Consider the following 17,173-nt stretch of genomic DNA (forward strand, 5'->3'; position numbering starts at 1 on the left):
AGAGCCTCTCACTGTGAGTTCTGCTTTGGCAGAGAACTTCGAGTTACTAGAATATGCTCCAGGACCTGGCTGTGGCAAGGTTCAATGAAGGGTGCCCTGGCAGCACTGGCACACAGCTTTCTACTTCTCTGAGTTTGTTTTATAACTTCAAAATGCTATTCTAAGTGTGTGGCCTTTGCGATTAAATTACTATGTTCAAGTTGAATATTTGGGGACCTTCTGAGTATCCAGCTGCAAGATGGAGCATGATGTCAAAACCACTCCTGCACTGCGAGGCTGTGGGAAGTCAGTAGGCAGCCTTGTTGGAGAAATGGGCAAACTTAACTTTTCTTAGGAAAACGGCAGAAATGCGTCACAAACCTGGCAAAAAGCAGTTAGAGGTGCATATACGTAACCAAGCTAACACGACTGTTTATAAAGCTTGCTTGATGACACTAGGGTGGTGGAACAAAATGCGTTGGACATGGGCAAGGTGAGAGAGAACTATGATTCTGAGCCACCAGCTGGCTGTCTTTATGATCCTAAGATTTACTGCTGTTTGGCTTGTTACAGCTCCCTTGTTCTGTCAGATGTTGTTGTAGATGGCTCATGCTTCCAGAGATTTTTCTACTACATTCTGCTTCTGATGCAAACATGAAAGATAAAGTATGTTTGGGGGGATTTGTTTAAAAACACACCAAAAAAAAAAAAAAAAAAAAAAAAAGGCACCAAGAAAATGGATATATGCTGCTTTATTGTCTTAATCCATATGATAGCATGCATGATATGTTCCAGCAAATCATCTCATTAGAAAAACCATGAAATGACACTAAGATGGGAAGAGAAGTTGGCAGGCCTTCTAGATCTGGTGTTGCTGGGATCTACTCCCCCCAGTAAGGAGCGAGGGCTGTTTTCCTGCAGGTTGGGAAGTGGAGGGGGCTCTGTCTGGTTCTTAGTGACTGTGTGGGATCCGAGCGGTGCCCCTAATGTCTGTACAGGGCTTTGTCTGACAAGTAATCCTTCCTGAGCTGCTGCTGTGGAACTGGTTGGGGTTAGCAGGACAATTGAGCTTTGAGCAAGGGCTCCCTGGTGCAGAGCCCGTGGGCAGCTGCCCGCTCTCAGTGAGAGCAGGCTCACTCTGCCTTTATTTACAAACAGAACACATGCAGGTGCTCTAGAATTCAGGGCACTGCATGATGGATTTCAAGGGGATGGAGAGGACTGCTATAATATTAGAAGATGACTTAGAAGTGTTAGAAGACGTGTTGGAGGAAAGATCAATGTGTGTACATGTGGGCTTTTCCTGCTGGCGTTGCTATCAAGATGACAATTATCTCCTTCCTTCGATCCTTAATAAGGACTAGGGGCACATTTTTGTTACAGCACCTGTGACATCTTTAAAATGATCCAACGGACCGATTTGATATTCTCCTAGCTGTGGAGCATGATTCACATTTTGTCTGCTTGCCCTTAGACTGCTGTGTTCATGGTTTGAGACTGCAAATGATAACCAAGGTACAAGCTACTGATAAATTACCATAGAAGGGAGTAAAAGGTCTGAGAAATCAAATGGAAGAAAAATTGCAGTGTTTCTCTTCTACTGTAAAGAGAAGGTCCATCATTTAAGCTCTAAGTTCCCTTTTTCTTTCTTTTGTACGAATAGCTTTTATTTCTGATTACTCTCAACACAGCTAAGCTGTTCATTCTGGTATCTGTTCTCCAGAGGCCTTCCTGCTGGGAAAACTTGTTTCATGGTAAGCTGTTACCTCAGAGAAAGGGAATTTTATGTTTGAGTCAGTGTTCATGCTTTTTCTGAGTGTGTACGGATAAGAAGCAAAGGAATGTTCCCTTTACACTCTTGTTCTTCATCATTGCACGTTTCCACTGTTGAATGCTTCAGTTTAAGTACTTGAATGTTGTGGTGTTCCTCCGGGCCTGTTACAGGGCCCTGACGTGGTGTGTGAGTCCTTCACAGCACTTCACCAGTGATCGACACTCTGGAGATAGGAAAAATATACATGAGACATGAAGCCTGGGTACTTGGTGATGGGATGTGCGCTCCCAGGACAGTGTTAGCAGGCCTAGGCGGTTGTTGGGATTGCAGAGTTTGGGGTCTGTGTGCTAGCTGTGTGACTGTAGTAACCTGCTGAAATCCATCAAGTGCCTAGGTACACAAACTGAGCTGCTCGGTGCTCACCAGCTGAGATCCAGCCTCTGAGCCGTACCACAGCTGGGTGTCTCACGGAAAGCCAGGGGAATCTGGTGCTAGATGAGCTTCTGAGAAGCTGATTTGTCAGCTACATTTCTGAGGAGTTGACACAGGAGGCTTGAGCAGCGTCTGTAAGGGTGGCATGGTCTCTCCTTAACAACAAAAGCAGTGTGGGGAGGAAGAAGGTGTTTATGGACATTACCTGAGGGTTTCAGTTTTTAACTGCCTCCGTATTCTAAATGATTTCTATTCCAAGCATCCATCCTCCATAGACCTTCCTGAAGTAGCACCAGCTCTTAAGGGAAGGATGAATGTTCCCAAGGCCTTGATACGCGAGAGGTTGGCCAGGTGTGCCTGCAGTCAGTTCTCCCTCTGGCCTCAAGCAGGCTGGACGCAGGGTGCGGGTGGCTGATGGGAGAGGGCAGCACATCTGTCCTTGGCTGGCATTAATTCTTCCACTTGGGGGTTTGCAGTGCGGTGTGCTGCTCCTGACAGGTCCCATCTCTGTCTGGTTTCCCAGAACACAGACAAGACCAGTTGCAGTGTCATTGAAGGCCGAGATTGTTCTTGGGCAGAACATCTTGTACCAGTTTTGTTGTCACTTGACACCCTGGTGATGAGATCACTGACATCCAATTCAGCTTGTGTATACTTAGACAAGCCCTAAACTGGGATTGCAAGGATTACTACTTCCCCCGAAGCCGCTGACAGACTTTGTCGTGGGTTCTCCCCAGGCAGTGCTTTTGGAAGACTCGCTCTGAAGTGGGCGTAGCTGGTGCTAGAGCAACACCAAGGCTTCTCCCTCGTGCTTGAGGAGGATTTACTGCGGCCTGCCTTCCAAGCTGAGGCCAGACAAATCATCACTGTTTGTTAAGTAGCTGAATTCTCTGTACCTGTCGTATATTTTATTTGAAGTGTCAGTGTCAAGGTTTGTTGGCATGCACACTCGTTTTCTGTGTCACAATTTCCATGCAGTTCTAGGAATTTTTTGAAAATTCCTAGGTAAGTGTAAAGAAGATGTGTATACATTTTCCTCTGACTGTCATCTTCATTGCAAACATTTATGCAAACAGGATCTGCTCTGGAAACTGTTCTGAGGGTTTGGGACGATCTTAATTCCCAATCCCTTCGTGTTACTGGAGGAGAAGTGCGTGTATCCGTCATTGCACAGAAGGCCTGCAGAAATGCAAACTATTTACCCAACTGTCTGCGGTGCTGATAAATAACGCTGTACTGCCAAAGAGGTTCTTGGGGGTAAGTCTAAAGCCGAGGGACTTGTTTTCACCAGTATTTATAGGTGACATATGACTCGCTTCAGCACCTGGGACATGCTTCTTGGTTTGGGGTGTTGTGCATTTGCCAGCTACAGCTTGAATGGCAGTTGTTTAGGAACTTGGTAAGTTGGGTATTGATTTTGGGGGATGGAGACAGTTTCCATGAGCTAAATTATCTGCTAACTCTGCTCATGTGAGCACTTTTTAAATGGTATTCTGAATGGCTGTATCTGAACATTGCACATTCTCGCTTGTGTCTTCAGCTTGTCGGGTAATCCTGTTGCACTGAGGAAAACTGCATTTGGTCTGGGATGCTGAGTGCAGGTTTTTCCCTTTGTTTTTGACCTCAGGCCCACAGGGGGCCACTGGAGAAGAGGGCTGTGAACAAATGCCAGCTTGCTAGCACAGCTAGCTCCAGTGCCACACTGAGCAGGTTGTTACCAGCTCCTCTCCCTGCTTGGTTCAGCAGCACAGGCAGCAGCTGGCGAGGTCTGGTGCAGGTTTAACTCTCTAGCGGCTTCTGAATGCGCACTGCATTAAGTGTGCATCAAAAACCGTAATTATACTCAGCATGCGTTTTCCCTCTTGTAACCTGTGGCTGACCTGGATCCTAAATCCCTTGGTCAGCATCTGAATGACTTCCAGAGTGCAGGGTGTGTGAAAAGGAACAGCAGCAAAGTGCAGCTGGTTCTGAGGGGCTGAGTGGCTGTTTTTGAAACGGAAGGGCTGAGCAGTGCCGAGCGATGATGCCATCGGTTTGTCCAGAGCTGACAGGGCAGTACAGCCAGACAATAACTGCCCCCTTGGTGACCCGTGGTATATGTGGAGGCGGCCTTTCATCTCATCCCTGTGCTGCCCAGACAGATAGCTGGAGGTTATGGGATGCTGTTCCTCCTCAGGAAGTTTTACTGCACAACTGGGCACTGGCAGCTAATAAATCATAGACAGGAATATCTTTCTCCCCTCAGATTGGGTCTGGGCTGCTTTGCTGTTTGGTAAAAGAGCTGAGACTCAGCACTCTCCAGTATTTTTGGAGGTTCCATTGCTGCCTAACGTGCGGTTACACCTAGCTTGTCCCTTTGCAATTCATGGGAGGTTTTACAATTACTTTTTCCAAAGCTGCACTGTGAGGTTATGGCGGTAGATAAGCAGGTCGAGTGAAATGCAAAAGGAATAGCAGGTGGTATTTTTCTTGGCCTCTTAAAACCTTACATCTGATGACAACTTTGAAGCCTGAAATTGATCACTTATGCGAAATAAACTCCAAAAATAGTTGAAGGATATAGCTGAGTGATCATCCTTTTCTTCCCTGCAGGTGCATGGAGCTGGTTGTTGTTTGCCTGGTAACTCTTGAGCTGTCGTGGAAGTCATTTTTAAGTCACTCCCATAATGAGTCATTTGGGTTTGGGGAGTTTTAGGGGGCACTGGGTTTAGTTTGTTCTGTGTTCCTTACAGTGACTTAGGATGTAACACAACTAGGTTCTAACCGCCTCTAGCCACAGAGTAGTCCAAGTATATGCAAAGGAGCAGCATCTCCCATTGTCGTGGCATGTTATCAGGACAGGAGAAAAGGGATGGCAGCCTGGTGGTGCCCACAGGCTGCGTGCTGTGCTGAACAAAGCTGCTGCTGGAGGTCAGCACTCTGCCCTCTCGAAGGCTTGTGGCAGTTAACCTGATGGCCACTCCATGCATGCAGTGAAAATCTAGTAGGTGAAGAGGCTTTTGCCTCTCATTCTCCTTTGGGAACAGTTGGAGCTACATCTTGGGCTTGTTGCACAGCAGAATGCTTGGACTCGATGTTGTGGTGATGCAGTGTGCTGCTGCAGAACCATTATAGGTAATAGCACAGAGCAATCGTAGAAATCAGCTGAAGCAGGAGCTCAGCACGCAGAGCTCTAAACCCTTCATATATTCAGGCACGGCAAAGGCAGCCCACTGCTGAATGACCCTTCCCTTTCACTGGAATGGAAGTAGGAAATTGCAGACATGAAGCTGAGTTGCTTTCATGTGAGAAAAGCCTTCTCTGTTACAGAAATTGCATTGAGGTCTTCAGCTTGCAATAAACTGCCATTTAATTCACTGTACAAGAAGTACTGTTTATGCTGTTCATCCTCTAGTCTAATATTGCATGTGATCTTAATTGCAATGTGATTTTTAATCTGTAGGCAAGCTTCCTGTCTCCTGATGGTAGCAGTCTGAACCCTTGCTTCAGGGAAGGGAATGTCTTGGCTGGTAATTACTCTGGAGACAGTCTCGAGCTGTTGGTTTTGTGCCTTTCACAGAGATGAAGAGTGATTTTCCTCTATATATGTTCCATAAATACACCAACAGCCTCAGCCGAGCTCAGTTCCCCTGTGATCTGCTCCGTTACCCTTGCTCTTGTTCCCACCACCCTCCAATCCCCTGGTGCCCCTCTGGAGTTGAGCACTGACTGCGAAGAGGGGTGGGAACAGCAGCACAACGTTGCAAAAAATGGTACAGGAGCGCTGCTCATTTTGCATGCTTCCCGTCTCTGGAAGAGTGTGCTCCTTTCAGTGGCACATGGAAACATAGTGTGCTCACATAGCGAGGTGAGAACAAGCTGCTGATGAAACCTGCTTGACTTGGAGACACGGGGAATCAGACCCTGCATCAGCCATAAGTGAAGGCATCAGTCCCGCTGCTTAGTCCAGGCTGTGGTTTCTGAAACTGACTTAAACCTGCTGATTATTTTTCAGTGCTGGATGTATCTTTGTTGCATTTCTTGCGGCTGTGGGCTGTTTGCCTCTCTGTTCTCCCTGTTCTGAAACCTAAGAGATTGCCTGCAAGTATTTTTCCATGAATAAATGGTAGGTTTGGGGAAAAAAAGTAAGGTGAAATGTAGTTGCTGTTGGTTTTCATTCTGCCTCTGCAAAAAGGGAAGTAGGAGCAAAACACATTTTTCATCTCATATACATGTGGCACTTGTCTGCCGGCAGTGTCCAGCAGCCCTGTAATGATCAGCCCGGGTTCTCTGGCTCGCCATTGCTCCTCGGGGGGCTTGGGCTCCCTTGCCAGGCTGAAACCAATTAGGTGCATGTGTGGTATGTAAACAGTTTGGTACTGCTATTTTTCTGTAAACTGGAACTAAAATAAATGCTCGAATATTGACGTGCTTCAGAAGAAGAAAATTCTCAATTTTTTAAACTTGCTCCACGCTTATTGGTCTGGAAACTGTTACCAATATATCTTCTGTGATTTAAAAATCATGTAAAGCTCTGTGTATTTGACAAGATTTTTCTCCTCATAAACACGGTGCATAAGGGGAGTGTTTGCTTGCTGAAGGTCAGTTGATTTCCAAAGGTTACCCTGCTTGTAAGGGATTCTTCTTGCACATATGCACTTGTGCTAGGCCAGATGTGGGTGGCCTGCTCTGATGAAATGGCTAAGCAGGCTGCTCAGTAAACAGCTTGAGTGCTGTCTCAAAGCATCTTAAGAACAAGTCACGTAACATTTCCTCCTGAGTGTAGCCCAGTCTTTGGAAGTTCTACTTCAGCTGTCTGCTTGCACTTAGCGTACTGAAGCGTTACTGGGGAGAAAAACCCACATTGCTTCAGCAACGCTGCAAGTGGTAGGGGTTTTAATCTCTCTTGGCAAACTTCTCCCTTCGCCTTGCGTTTCCACAGCCCACCCTCACTTGAAATGGGCAGCACGAGCCAGGTTACCAGGATATTAACGCAGTGCGGCCCCCGCAGCAGCCTTAGATGACTTGTTCATCCTGTAATTTTCCTTTCAGCATTCCCCATGCTCACACAGCAGGCTGTGAGCAGCTGGCAGCTGTCTCTTCAGACACAGCAAGGCATTGCTGTTTGCACACCTTTGGTGATTGACGCGATGATCGTTTCATGGTTTCAGGATATGTCAAAATACAGGTAACTTAGCACCTTTTTTAGTGAGGGAGGCGAGCACCAAGATGGTGCTTCGTGAGCCCGCTGCGAACACCTGGAGTTACTGCTGCATGTATCGGGCTTGTCCCTCCCTGTTTATAGACCTGCGGGCAGGGCTTGCATGCACCCTGCGTGATTCACGTTTGCTGAGCTACCTGGATTAGCTTGTGCCTCAGGTTCCTGCAGACACGGCGTGGGTTTGAAGCACAGATCACTGGATCTGACACAGAGGCAAAATTTGCCCCCCCCTGGGTGTACTGAAGGCCTCTTTAGCTCCCTAGGCTTACAGGGTGCTCTTCCACAGGGTTGCCGAGCCTTTCAGGAAGCTGGCCAGATTTTTGGGGGTCTGTCTTCTTGCAAGTCTCATCACCCATTTGTCCCACAGGTTGTTTGCTTTCCCCAGGGACAGGAGTACAAAGCTGGGGGTGAGAGGGAAGGTTCAGTGTTGCAGTAGTTAAGCCTTGTGAAATGTAGCTGAGAAACAAAGCACAAGCGGTTGGGTAAGAAAACACACTGCATTTTTATCAGTTTAGTGGCACCAGCTGAAAATTGTTTTAAATGAATACAGTATAAGTTGATTTAAGATTAATGTAATCACAGCGATTTAAAACCGAAGATCAAAATGCTTTCTGTCAGACTGCCGTCAAGCTGGTACAATTTATCCAGACTCCTGTTTGTTTAGTCGTTACGGTATTTGCAGCTGTTCTTGCTTTGCTTTATTTTAAGAGCTTGCATCTGCTCGGGGACGCGCTGCCCCTCATTCGGGGTGGATGCTGCCTTCCACCTTCCCTCCCGCTCACCGCTGTGGCAGGATGGCCTCAGGAGCTGGGGCTGGGTACAAGGAAGGTGCTGGGAGCCATGCTGAAACCCAGAAGTTGTCTTTGCTGTGTTCATAAAGCCTGTGGGAGGCAGAGGTTTGTGCTGAGGCAGTGTGATGCTCTGCCTGGGCCAGGGCTACACCACAGGGGCTTGGCAAACATGGTTCAAAAAAGTTAGAATTAAATACGTTGAATCTGTTAGAATTGAAATCAGTGAATCTAAACCACACCTATTGTCCTTCAGGTGAAGTTGGAAGAGCCCTAGGTATGTTAGGGCTTAGTGTCATCTGGGGGGATAAATAGGAAGTTTTATATTTATATCCGCTGGGAAATGTACATTAGCATCTGTTTGGTGGTTTGTTTGGTTTTGTTTTTGGATTTCTCACTCCTCAGACAACGAGGCAGGAGCCAGCATGAAAATGTAACTTGTTACTGATTAAAGTAAGTAACCTTAAAAGCAGTAACCTTCCCCGTAGCTTCAGTAACCAAGTCCTTCTCTGACTGAAAGAACAGCAGGTTTAATCATTAAAGCATAAGGAAGGCTTCCAGATAAGGAAGAAAAGTTACCGTGACTTGGAAGCCACGGGTTTTTAGTACCAGCGGCTACAAAGCTTTATAAGATCGTCTCATTCGGAAGCACATGGTTAGAATATTGGTTTGCTTGTGGGAAACTTCAGTTCTTTGTACAACTGAAAGGACAAATTCTTTACCAGTTCTGTCATCTGTTTTCCATTTTGTATTTTTCATGTTATGATTCAGACAGAAGTATTTTTCAAAGGGTAAGAAGTCAGCAATTAATATTTGACAAACCATGACTCAAATCTGTTAAAAATCATACACTAAAGGAGAAGTACCACTCCAGACCATTGTTTTTATTACCGAGAAACGTTTCGAGTAGTTTTTTAGTGTTGCCTTAGCCCTGAAATAAGTTGACAGAATCTGTGAGACTGCTCTCAGTTTGAGACTGAGAAATATTGCTGCACTTCCAGAAATCGAGAGGACTCGGATTGGCAGAAGGAGAAAACGCCAGATGTGCTTCCAACTCCTTTGTGGGAGTGGAAAAAAAGGTCACAATAAATAGTTTGCTAGGTGGGTGCCCTCTCTGTGCACTTCAGCTCCAGGATTTTAAGCAAGAGCCTCAGTGCTAAGGAGAGGCAGGGGGTGAGGGTCTGGACAGGCGAGGTGTCACAGCCCGGCACGTGCTGCTGCCTTGCTCCGAGGACGTAGCACCCACCATGCGAGGCGGTGAGTGGGACCCCGGCAGCCCTCCCTGGCTGCTTTACTGCTGCTTTACACCATCATGCGCTGTTGTACGGGATGAGGGCTCTGGCCAGCTCTTCCCCAGCAAGGAGCTGTGGGGCAGCAGTGCCCGCGGAAGGGCACAGGTAGCTGCTGGCAAGGAGGAGTGTGGTCGTGGCCTGGTGTTAAGGAAGGCTGAGGAACCTTAGCGTGTCCACAAAGCGCCTGGTGTGAGATCTATCGCACGCGTTAGTAGCATTTGGCAGTCTTCAATTGGATTGAGATCTTCAGATGGGTTTTCCTCCACAGTAAGTTGCTCTGCTCTATTTCTTAGTAACGTACCTCAGTGTTCTGAATGAGAGAGCAATTGTCTTTTGCATTGGCAGTGCACAGTTGGTGGCGTTTTACTGAGTCACTTTAGTTCCCCTCTGTATGGAATCACATTTGCCATGTTCCTTGACTTAAGTTTGCTACCACAGAAATGGAAGTGGACAGAGAGTTTTTTGAACTGGGCAAGTTGATGCAAGACAAGACCAACTGTAAGTGTAACTCAGAGATACCTGAAATGGCTGACACGATCCTTGCAAGATGTTGATCAGGAGCTGGAACATCTGCAGCTGCACTAGTGTAATTGTATAAAGCATCATTTGTCTCTTACACTGTAGGTCATTTTGCCTGATGCTGAAGTTGATGTAGCTTATGTTAGCAGTATTAGTCACTATTGGAATTCAATTTCGAGTTATTTTGGATACTGGATTCCCTGCCATGCAAACTTTTGTCCATGTAACGGAAATAGGGTTAAATATTTCCTTTACTAAAGGACAGCTGCCTAGTTGCCTGTGTTGAAAAACAAACCTAGGGGATTACACTGCTGTGGCATAATAAATTCTCCTGAGCTGAACACTGAAGGAACTTAGCCTGTACAGGTTGAAGTGGGATTTCAGATTTTGCAACCTCATCAATATCATGCTTGCGCTGGACGGTGTAATTTGTTTACTTCAAAACCATGTGCAATTTTAAAATAGAAATTCAGTAGGTAGGATGCTAAATGCCACTTGTCCATTATTTAAAAGGACTTAAACCTCTGAGCTGATTTGGTTAAGTTAGCTAAATTTTCTTCAGTTGTATTTGTACAGCTAAAAATGCTATATCGTACAGTTAAGGGGGACAAATCTTGCATTTCTTCTCATGAAGGTAAAGTTACTCAAGTGATTAGAAAAACAGAAATTAAAATATTTTACCTATATTTAGGTAAAAATGTTTTAGCTTGTTTCTACAGCGGGCAGTTAGTTCAAAGCCAGTAGACCACACCACATCTTCATTTATTTCCTCAAGCGGTTACCTGTGGGTAGATCTGAAAACCACATATGAGAAATATGTTTTCTAAAGGTGTCTTCTAATAATGAACTGCGCTGCCAGCTCGGCATGGTAGTAGTGGGGGACCTGCTTTGTCTGTAAGGCATCCCCAGGGATTACACCTCTCATCATCACAAAGGGGTGTTTGGTAACTCACGTGCTGCGTTAAAACACGTGCCCAGGGAACAGGTTGGGCTTGAAACAAGGTAATTTATTTGTCTGATGTCAGCGTTGAGTGCCTGTCACCATGTTTCATGTCACTTTCTGCATGTAATTTATGGAAACCAAGCGTGTTCCTTTATGTACGATGGCGCAGGAAGAAGTGATGAGCATAAATGTACAACTTAAAACTCAGCAGTGTTTAGTAGCAGGGAGGTAAGTTTGCAAAATCTGGGTAGCTATTAGAAATAAAAGATTTTTGAGTGCAGAGCTCTTGGTAACCTGTTGTAAGTTGGCTTTTGGAAACTGAGTAGGCTTTGTGATCCGAGCGTAACTGGGGATTTAAATGGGCATGGTTTGGATGCCCACTGGGGGAGAGCAGGCTGCAGCCAAACGGAGTCTGCCCTGCAGTTAGGGGGAGCATTTTCGGCCCTTCTCCCTCTCTGATAAACTTGAGCAGCTGTTGCTGAACTGCAGCTGACTCGTGCATCTTCTTCAGACACCCCCTGTCAGTTTGGCTAAGTCACACTACCCTTTCTATCGCAGCTCACAATCTAAGCCATGGATATTGCAGTGAAAAGAAAAACAACTGAACAAGCAAATGATGGATTCTGAGATGAGATCATTGTGGAAAATAATGAGCAACTCCTTTCAGAGATGAAATACTACCCTAATCCAGCCATCTTCTGGTTATCATAGCTGAGTTAGTATTGCCCAGGAGGTTGTGTGATCAGGGCTGCAGTGCAATCCCGTGCCTGCTAAACACTCCAGTAAGGGCCCAAGTGATTTAGTTCTGCTCATTTATTACATGCTTGCAGCCACCTTAGGCTGATGACAGTCAGGGCAATGTTCTGTGCAGGTGGTGCTCAGGCAGCACGGGCAAGTCAGTGTGAACAGAGGACACCAATAAAAGTGGAAGGGCCAAAATCCATCTCACCCTGGCAGAGCAGCATGGTGGAACGTGAGAAGGACCTCGCTGCTGCGGCCTCTGCACAGCAGGATCCCCAGGAAAGGAGAAGGTCCTCTCAGGACAGTAGGTGAGTGAAACAGTTGGACTCTGCAGGGACGAAGTTGACCTCAGGGCCTTGCTGTCCCTTGTGCCGGCGCTGAGTGCTCCGCAGATGCCCTCTTCCGTGCAGCAGCGCGGGGAATTGCGCTGGCGGTTCTTGCAGTCTGCCCCTCGGCCCCGCTGGATGGAGCACCTGCCATGGTCCCTCTTCTTCCCCAGGCAGCAGCTGCTCTTGCAGTAGTGCAATCCGGAGAGAGGAGGTTTCTCAAACACAGCTTTACCTCGGCTCAGCTCGACTGTTCTAGGAATGCTGGACACCCCAATACCAGACACCCCTCTGGTCTTATAGAATCCATTAAAGCCACAGGTACTGAGCATCAGCAAAAAAATCAGAGGAGCCGGAGCTTGAAATACTCCTTCTCCAAAGAACCAGTGTATTACATACCTTGTTTGAAATTGTGTACTCCTGCCTTGGTGCTGTGGGATGCTGTAACTGGAGGCCATGCTAACCCTAAAGTAGCAGTTGCTGTTTCTGCACATGCTCACAGAAGTTGGAGAAGTTCAGACCACTGATCTTGGGAGGGATGAGAAAGAGGGATTTGAAATAAGCTCTGCTGGTGCCTCAGGCTAGTGAGGCTTTCAGAAGTGATGCTGAACTATGGGTTTGTTTGAAAAGCCTTGGTTTTCCTTTTTCTTAAAGGTGAGGTTGAATTTGATCTGTTTGGAGAAGGCAATTGAAAGATGATTCAAGGTATCTGCGACTCTGGTATTGGTGTTTTAGCAGCTTGCTTGCACTGCAGACTGCTGAGGCAGTGGATGCGTAGCTGTGGTCCCACTGATGTGCATGTCAGCAGCTCGGCCACGGTACCAGGCATCTGATGGCCCTTTCGAGCAGAGCTCTGGGAGTACCCTTGGTTGGTGGTAGCAGCCATGGAGGGAGACTTTCTTGCTGTCCAGGTAGTGAGTGGATCACAAAAATTACATGCAGGAGCTTGTAGGGAAGCTGTCAGCTGCTGTGGAGGCCCTGTGCTGACCTGAGTGATGCTAAATAATGTTGGCAAAATATTGTTGCTGACTTAAAAAAAAACACAAAACACAACAGAAACAAAACCAAACCCAGGAGGCCTGGAGGCTGATCTTGCAGATATTTGTCTATATATTCTTTCTACCTTGAGAAGTCATTTATCATCAGGAGTAGCTGCAAATGGAGCTGGGAGAGCTGCCCAGCAAATGGCCCAGGACTGGGACACTGACGTGTGCATCTGCGTGGGGTGTAGTTGAAGGAGCAAGTGAAGCAAGCAACATGTTGGTGCAGTTGTTCCATGTCAAGGAAACCACGGCCACCCAACTTTGGTTTTCACCTGCTGGGAGGTGAGGCCACCTGTGCTACCTATGCTTAGGTAACAGTATGTTCCAGGTAAACCCTGGAGAGTGCTAGTGTTCATTTCCAGCTGTTACGTGAAGGACAACTGTTAAGTTGCTGTTGGTGCCACCAGACCAGTGAACTTGTGGCCCCTCTCAGCGGAAGGCTGTCCCTAATGTGCCTCCTCATCACAGGCGTGCTCAGTGTTGGCTGGGAAGGACCAGCAGGCTCCCAGCTGCACAGCGGCCCCAGGCTCCAGAGGAGGACTGCCATCAAGTCACATTTTCTTCAAGCAGCATCACCTCTTCACAGTGAGCAAGAGTGATTAACACTTGGTTAGGGACTGGAGAGGAAAATACTGTGCAGAATGTAATTACATTGTTATACAACATGCTTTCATTTCAAGAATGATCTACTTACTGTCTTCTCATGGCACAAGCATTAGAGAACCTGGTCAGAATAACTTGTGCTAGGTTTATAAGTTTACTTTTCTCTGCATTTTCAGCAAAACATCCATGGCCTCTTTTGTCGAGTTGGCTGTAACATGTGGGAGGAATGCTGAACCCTTTTGTTCCCATAAGTGAGACATGTCTTGCACCAGATTGCCTTGATGGTCTTGCACTTCCTCAGGCAGAGTTAGAACCATGTAAAAGTTGCCCACCTTCTTTTGACAGTTAAAGCATCTGCTTCTGCTTCTTCGCTGTTAATCGAAGCCAACTCTTTGAGCAAGCAGGCAGCCCCTATGCAGTATGAAGACTGTTTTCCCAGACAGTGTTTTTTCCCCACAAAGTGAGGTGATTGTAGTGGTACCAAGAGGAGCATTCCTTACTTCATCTCTGCCTCTGTCACGTGAATATGTTTGTACTTTAGGCCAACGAAGGTTTCATCAGAATGATCTCCAGGTAGACAAGAGATGGAGGATGAAGCTGAGCCTTACTCCAATGCGTTATATCTAGCTGGCTTTGTAAAAAGGCACAGATGATGAAATAACAAATAATTAAAGGGATAATGTAGTCTACTGACTACAAGCTATCATGAAGTAGTCTAGTTTCTTTTAATCATGAAATCTTTTTTGTGGACTTGAGCAGCTCAGCCCTTGTGGCTCAGTTGAAAGAAGTGGTTATAATGCTCCTGAACTGCTACTGAAGAGCTGTTGACACCAAACTGACAAGACTGGACATATTGCTGCGGAGGAAAAGGTAACAGTAGGATCGGTATGGAGCTCTTTGCTGGCTGCAAAGGCAGTTCCAGATACTACAAGACTGGCTGGAGCCTTACCTTGGCTTGGCGAAGATATGCTGGCGTTGGAGAGCCAAGAGACCGTGCACGACCAAGCACACTCCTCCGGCCCCTCGTCAGCAGGGCCTCGGGTTGCTCCCTGAGTTGGCCAGCTGAGTAACTGCTGAGGCTTTTCTACTTGCTTCTTACCTCGAGGCCTTGTTGTGAGCAACAGGCTGCAGGATTTAGGAAATACGGAGCATTCATGTTCCAGGTACAGTAGGTTTGGAAGGATATTTTGCCATTTCTGATCTCTTCGTAGTGTAACTCTATCCTAAAAGATAATTCATGATGTTTTAAATAAATCTCTAAGTCTGTTAAGGTTTTCTGACAATTCAGAACTTGGTAATTTGTTACCAGAATCTATACCTGCAGTTTACCCAGGATCTAGGGAGAACTTCTGGGAACGTGTTTCACATGATGGCATTGGCTCTTTGACAGTGACCATACCTGGGATTGTACTCTATTTAATATTGCATTAGTTATGGTCGCTTCTGTCCTCGATCATTTACTGGTGTTGGCTCCCCTGAGTATATTGAAGTTCTTATGTACAGAGTGTAATTGCTATTCTCATTGTCTGTCTTTTCCAGCATAGATCATTCAAAACGAATCAGCTGTCAGGAACTGTCTGTGAGCCTTTGAGCAAAAGTTTCAATTTCAAGTAGGCCGAGGAAGTGTAGGGGAAAAACTTGAAGATGCACCTTAGCAAGGAGTGCTGGTTCTTTGTGCATGCCGTTCTCGTTCTGTTCACACAAGGTCAATCTGCCAAGTAATAATGGAGTAGGGGTAGTAAAGGACTAGGATTATTTCGAGGAGTGCATTAGATCGTATCATCAGGTGACTAGAGCTGGAAGAAGAGATCATTAGATAAAGGAAGTTCTTTTAAATAACTTGGCTTTTGCTGTAGTATCTGAGCATGGATGTGACTTACGGTTCTGAATAATAATTTTATTCTCCTCCTGTCAGATGCTGTTCGTCTCACAAGAGCCGATGGATGAGGGATTTCTATTTTATGGAAATGCCAAGGGTTAAATATATCACAGAGTGATGAGCTTGAACTACACAAAATTTGGAAGCAAGAACTGAAGACATGGAATAATTGATATCAGGTCTGATGTTTGTATTCGCAGCGGCTGTGATGCAGAGTAGTTTTCCTTTGCACCACCTTGTATGACTGTTCTCTGTGCTTTTTACTTATTATGTGCACTTCAAAGGTCGGTGTCATAGTAGCAGCTGGGCCTAACTATAGGAAGGGTAGAAAAGTAAAGTATTTCTATGTCAATATTGCAGCTGGTAATTTTGTTTGTTTAGTAAAGGTATTAATCACACTGAGCAGGTCTCAACAACAATGCTGTATTTTTTTCCCTCTGAGGAGACCTTGCACTCTGCATATTAACAGTGAAATATTGTAGTTTGTAGAAAAATTATAAGAAAATGTTCCAATTTCTGATAAGATGAATTTTATTTTTATTTTGGCCTTAGACATGGCATGTTCTGTGACTTACTGTTGTTAATGACACTGCTGGTACCTCATAAGGCCAAGTTTCGTACAAATTACATGTAGTTAAAAAAAAGCGGGGCTTGTGAATGATGACATGTTTTGGAAGTAGTCATTTTGTGAGAGCATCTCCATTTTTTCTTCATTGAAGTTTTCCTTCCAAGTGGCTGCCAGGACAACCTCAGAGGGGTGGCAGGACACCTTGCTGATGGTGGGAGTGTGATGGAGGAGGGTGTTCCTCACCATGGCACAGCTCGTGTTTGCTACAGGAGTTAAACACCAATGTTGTCTCTGCTTTCTTCACCAATGAAAAAGCCAAATATGATGCTGAGGACAGTGCTGAGTGGAAGCTCTGAGCGGTCTGCAGCAAGTGATCTTTTTCATGTCTGACTGAGGCTGGCTTTTTGATAATTTGAGTTGTTGTTGAACCGAATATGCTCCAGACCTGCTGATGAGAGCGTGCCCAGAAACAAGGCTGAATTTCATTGTTAATATACCTAAAATCTGCAGTGAGAATTGCTCTAGCTTGGACAAAGTGTATCATGTGGGTAGAACATGGAGGATACACTGGTATTTTTCCAATCAAATTATTTTCTTACCAAGAACACATCTGCATATTAGCACTCAGTGTTTTCTTAGAAAAACTTGACAATGTTTTTCACCATCTAGAGGAGTTCAGCAACGCGGATTCAGCCTTCCTCCTGCTTTTCCTTCCCTTGGTAGTAAGGTAATTGTAGCAGCTATGGAAATGTGTAGCGTGCCCTTCCCCCAGGAAGAAACAGGGCTCTGGAGGAAAGTGGGAGCAATGGCATAGCCTGGGGGAAGTTGCTGCACACTTAGCCTCACCTGCCTCAAGCTGTGGAGGTCTTCATCGTGGCACAGAGCTGTCATTGGTCCCCACGGTCATGTGTTGGGGTTCAGCTTCAGTTCTCCTCTGGCAGCTCAAGCTCGGGGATCTGATCAGGGAATGTGCTGGATCTCGTGATGAAGGTGATGTACGAAGGTCAGTGCTGAACAGGTGCAGGTCTTGCAGAAGAGCAAAGAGCTCCTCATATTCGCTAGGCAGGGAATGCCTTGGGATCGTAT

This window comes from Oxyura jamaicensis, chromosome 4, assembly GCF_011077185.1.
Source record: "Oxyura jamaicensis isolate SHBP4307 breed ruddy duck chromosome 4, BPBGC_Ojam_1.0, whole genome shotgun sequence".
NCBI classification, from domain to species: Eukaryota; Metazoa; Chordata; class Aves; order Anseriformes; family Anatidae; genus Oxyura; species Oxyura jamaicensis.